Source organism: Octopus sinensis, linkage group LG15 (genome assembly GCF_006345805.1).
Source record: "Octopus sinensis linkage group LG15, ASM634580v1, whole genome shotgun sequence".
Lineage (NCBI taxonomy): Eukaryota > Metazoa > Mollusca > Cephalopoda > Octopoda > Octopodidae > Octopus > Octopus sinensis.
Window position 1 is genome coordinate 6,167,777 of NC_043011.1, and position 6,214 is coordinate 6,173,990.

Genomic DNA, 6,214 nt, shown 5'->3' on the forward strand with positions numbered 1-6,214 from the left:
TCCCCGTTACTTAGCGGTTCGGCAAAAGAGACCGATAGAATAAGTACTGGGCTTACAAAGAATAAGTATTGGGGTCGATTTACTCAACTAAAAGGCGGTGCTCCAGCATGGCCGCAGTCAAATGACTGAAACAAGTAAAAGAGTATATGTATATGTGTATATATAGTGAGAATTTCCAAAAAAAACAAAAGAAGACGGGTGTGTAAACAACAAACTGATGTATTAGTTTAAAGCTTGGGAAGTGAGAAAGTCTTTCATTTTTCGAGCCTACACTCTTCGACAGAAAGGAACACAGAAATAAGTAGAGAGAGAAAATAAAAAAAGGTTTAGTGTGTATATATATATATATATATATATACTTTATTTAAAGCAGCAGAAAATTCAACAAAACCTGTTACTCTGAGTTTCACGTTGCCATTCGTTGGACAGTTTTAGCAAAAACTGTCCGATGAACGGCAACGTGAAACTCAGAGTAACAGGTTTTGTTGAATTTTCTGCTGCTTTAAATAAAGCATATTACTCTACCACTGGTATTTGAGTACTCTTTTTTCCACCTTGTTTCACATTTATGTGTTTACTCCGGTATATATATATATATATATATATATATATATATGCATACACACATACATATACACACATATATGCACAAACATTAATAGCAAGGTCACCTTCCCTAATGTGAATATACAAAATTGCCAGTAGAGAGAGAGAGAGGATCACAAATGCATGAAAGGTTGCAAAGAAAAATGGCAAAGAAAGGAAAACATAAGAAAAACTGCAGTGACTGAAATGTCAAAGACAATTGCAGACAAATCCATCACCGATGCCATCTGTGTGGTTTGATTACCATGCTGAAGCTAAAACAGTCCCACATAGAAACCAAAATAAGGTAACATTATAAACTGCATCTCAGATGTGGTTGGCAGTAAGCAGATGCTACTGACGAACACTAACAGGGCAGAAATGCACATCTAGTCACCTAAACTCCTGCTGCTCAATGGCTTTTTCTCTGCTACTGATATATTTTTGTGTTTTTAAACACTGCACCTCCATTACAGACAGTATCTTCAGACAAATACAGCAGTGAATATGTGTTTACATGATGTGTTTATGTTATGTATGACACACAACGGACGTAGAGGGCCCTGAATAGTATTAGCATCTTTGGTGTCTGGCAGCTGCACCTTGCCAGGGATGGTCAGGTGGACAGGCATCCCTGGTCCTCATTCAACTCCTTATCTCTCATTTGATGGGTCCTGGCGCCACTCCCCAGTACCCTCCACTTCAGCTGGTGAGCTAAATCAAATGAAGGAGGGTGTTAATACTGCAACAGTAGGTAAAAGACTCTGGGTAAGGCTTCATAAGAAGCCACTGGCTAGGGCAAAGGAGGAACCTAACCAGTTCAATGACCCAGTATTTGCAGCCAAGGTGCAGCTCAAGTAAAGGCATACAGTTGTGGCTAACAATTTGGAGAGGAATGGGCACTGCCAAACTAACTATGATAAATTGAGGATGACGAGAACCAGAAGAGAACCCACACGGAATCAACCATTGCCCAGGTTACCATTCAAAAAGTGGACAGGCCTCAATTTTGCTGACTCATGGAGGGAAACAAATGACCAAGAGAAGAGGTTGCGCATCAACAAATGTCCCAATGACCACAAAGTCAAGGGACAGGAAGGGAGGGCAAGACACAAATTGGCCATTGAGGGTCCACATGGCTGATTGTTTTTCCTAAGTGTTTTAGGCATCCATGTAGTGTCAGGTTGACATAGATACCTTGCTGGTCCTCCTGACCCTCAACCCAGTGGAACATTCAAGATGTTGCAGCTGGAGGACAGAAGTGTGCTACCCCAGCATGGGCTGTTTATATTTTATTTAAAGATCCTGAAAGGATGAAAGCTAAAGTTGACATTGGTGGGATTTGAACTCAGAGAAAGGAGAGCTAGAACAAATATTGCAGCGAAGCCAAAATGCTACTCTAACAATTCTGCCAATTGACCATTTGATATGGTGAGTGGCACTCGACATTACTTTCTGGGAGTGGCACTCAACATATTACCTGCCATAAGTGACACTCGAGATTATCTGCCATGAGTGACATCAGGCACACATGAGAATACACAATGTAATAAACCAAGACATGTTAATTAACATTTACCACCACCACCACCTATAATGAAAATTAATTATCTAAATGATTAATCCTGATTAATAAAAAAAGAAAAGGAGATAACACCAAAATGAATCAAATAAGAACTGTAGTGGGGGAACTTTGGCAATGTGGAGATAACTCCAGCTATGTTTCAGTCTAATTAACCCTTTTTAGTAAGAAAGAACAAGACAAATATAAGGATTTTTTTCTTTCTGATGAACACCAAGTGGTGTAATGTCTAATTCTCTGTGCAATATACATGACAGGAGTTCAGGTGGCTAAAGTGGTAGGAAATCAGGAAAACGATCACAAGGTCAGCAATTCATACTCTGTAGCTGCAGAGGGGAATAGATAATTAGATAATTTTTAATTAGTTTAGTCAAGTGGACACGATTGTGTACATGGCCTTCCCAGGCTCCCAGAGACCAACACAGTTAATGTTCCTCTTAAACAGGTGCAAATGAACAACTGCAGTAGAAAAGAAAAATAGGAGCAGAGAAAGAATTCCAGTGGGTCGACTTTCTGGGGGAAGGACTCAGTGGGTGGGCAGAGAGGCATGAGTGTAGGTGACCCAAGATGAGTCTACTCCAAAGAGCTGAGGCCAGTGGTAGTAGAAGTTCAAGATGTCAAATAATTAAATAATGGGATATAAAGGAGCACAAGATCACAGTGGTATTTTCGTGAACATATATAAATTGACACACTAAGCTAGGCTGAGGAGGTCTAATTAGATAAGAAAAATGTCTATAACTGTCACTTTTGCTGCTAATACAGATTGTGCTTTTTGCCAACATAAAAATTTAATTTTCTGACCCACTGTTCTTGAGGAGACCTGTTGAGTCAAGTATGACAACACCAACATCAAAATAAAAATCAAATGTAAATTGTAGCTAAGATACCCGTGCCGGTGACACGTAAAAAGCACCCTCCGAATGTGGCTGATGCCAGCACCGCCTGACTGGCATCCGTGTTGGTGACACATAAAAAGCACCCACTACACTCATGGAATGGTTGGCATTAGGAAGGGCATCCAGTTGTAGAAACACTGCCAGATCAGACTGGAGCCTGGTGCTGCCTCCTAGCTTCCCAGACCCTGGTCGAACTGTCCACCCCGGAAAACAGACGTTAAACGATGATGATGATGATGATTAATTCTAAATTTTTGGATATTATCTCTCCTTTTTTTTTTTGTAAGTTTTTAACAATTACCATATTTTAAATATTTTTGGCATATGTCATCGTTTACATCATCATCTACCTGTATTACAGGTAAATTAACTGGAGCTATTTCCCATAACCCTTTAGCATTGAAACTGGCCATTCTGAGCCAAAATATTTATTTGTTTTATGTTCAAACCAGTCAGATTTGGTTTTCCCCACCTTCCCTACAATGCCATTTTAAAATAAACAATCACATCCTCAAAATCTCAAAGCTATGAGATAATGCAAGAATAATACAATAGAATGTGAATAAATAAGCATCACACTTGACAGAGTCATCGTCAAATGTCCGTTTTCCATGCTGACATGGGTTGGACGGAAGCTGGCATGAGTTGAATGCTAAGGGGTTAAAAGTCACTTGTGTGTGTGTAAGTGAACAAACGAAAGGAAATAATACTCAACACATTTGGTAAAAGCTACATATATTTTCAATAACAACTTGACTCAGCTCAACATGACTCGAGGTTTTTTTTTTTTTGGTGGGGTGGAGCACATAGGACAGGTCCATCTCATCAGATGCTTAGAGCAGAGTAGAAGTTTCAAGGGAAATTCAAGATGGCTTCTAGGTGTTAGGCCTCTATTGGTCAGTTCAGGTCATGTGGTATAAATACTATAAAAGTAACACCGGATACTTCCTTTATTTTTAGGTCCACGTGTTCAGACAGGATGTTGGCAGTGAGCCTCTTTGTTGTAAAACACAGTAAGTCCAACAGCCTTTAGTATTCTGTTCTAAGTAATTATTCCATGTTACTTTGAACAAGTAAAACCAAAATGTGTATACACACACACAGAGGCTGCCTATGTGTTGACAGAATCATTCCAGCTCTCTATGCTCTGAGTTTAACCCTTTAGCCCTTTAGATTGCTCTGTTAACTGAAATGCTTATTTATTCAGATTGTTTTGAATTAGTATAGTGCATAATGGGGTAAAGATTGTTTGCCAACATAACATGGTAGTCCTGGTTTAGGACGAATGTTGCTGTAATTTAGCCAAAGTACTGTTGCTGAGTGTCTCTCGTTGAGATTTACAAATAGTAATTTTCTAATTTATAGTGCATTATGTTATAACTTTGAGATTTCAATGATGTGATTGCTAATTTCGAGAATATCAGCACATAAAAAGCACCATCCGATTGTGGTTAATGCCAGCTCCTCTGGCCCCTGTGCCGGTGGCACATAAAAGTACCAACTACACTCTCGGAGTGGTTGGTATTAGGAAGTTGTATTCAGCTGTAGAAACACTACCAGATCAGATTGGGGCCTGGTGCAGCCTCCTGGCTTCCCAGACCCCAGTCGAACCGTCCAACCCATGCCAGCGTGGAAAACGGACGTTAAACGATGATAATGATGATGATGGTAGGAGTGAGACCCCAGATCTGGCTGGTTTGGACATAAAACAGGTAAAATATCTGGACTTCATATGACTGGTTTCAATGGTAAAGGGTCAAATCCTGCCAACCCTTGCAGGGCTTATAAACTAAAGAACCCTTTAAGTACAGGAGCCAACAAGCAACACTTTACCACTGCTGCCATTGATAATAAAGGGTTTTGTTGACAAATCAATCACAAAGGTATAGAAATTTTAAGGCATTGAGGACAATATATAACCACCCTCAAGGTTAGTTATAGCACAGCAGAGCCAAAAATTCTTCAGTGACTCCTAAAACTAATTGCATGAGCACCACAAGAATTGTTTGTCGCCAACTGAATAGATGTGCAGCATCCTCTGCCAGCAGCCTGGAAGAACTGGAACTAAAATGTCAAAATTAAGAGGTCAAGTACGTAAGGTCAAAGGTTATGGAGAGATGAGGAGGGGTGGGGCAGAAGGCTTTTCGACAGCAATGAGAGAAAAATGGGTTTGACTGATTGATTGATTGATTAACACACACACACACAAAGCACCCACAAACATATACACACAAAGACATGCACACACACACATGGAGAAACAAGTATACACACACAAAAATATGCATTCACAAAAAGCGCACGTGTATGTATGTGTGTGTGTATATACGCATTTTTTTTCTTCCTTGTTTCTCTCCGTGTTTCTTTTCTGTGTATCTTTCTGTCGAAGAGCGTAGGCTCGAAACATAAAAGACTTGTTTTATTTATATTCCTGAGCGCCATACTAATACAATTGTTTGTTTGTACTCCACCTGCCTTCGTCTTTTGTTTATTTTCATAAAGCTTCCTGTTATATATATATATATATATATAAGGCGCAGGAGTGGCTGTGTGGTAAGTAGCTTGCTAACCAACCACATGGTTCCGGGTTCAGTCCCACTGCGTGGCACCTTGGGCAAGTGTCTTCTGCTATAGCCCCGGGCCGACCAATGCCTTGTGAGTGGATTTGGTAGACGGAAACTGAAAGAAGCCTGTCGTATATATGTATATATATATATGTATGTGTGTGTTTGTCCCCCTAGCATTGCTTGACAACCGATGCTGGTGTGTTTACGTCCCCGTCACTTAGCGGTTCGGCAAAAAGAGACCGATAGAATAAGTACTGGGCTTACAAAAAGAATAAGTTCCGGGGTCGAGTTGCTCGACTAAAGACGGTGCTCCAGCATGGCCGCAGTCAAATGACTGAAAAAAAAAAAAAAAAAAATACACACACACACACACGAGCACAAGCAAACGTATACACACACCTACACAGGACAAGATTCTGCCGGGCCCCCGTGTACCATCCATTTAACAATTACATAGAAATACATACAACAATATTTCCTAACGGCACAGATTGAAGGCCACACATTCGGGGTGAAGTGTGCAGCGGCACCATTTGATTAATTCCCATCACTTGATAAATATATTAATTTTAGTCGACCCT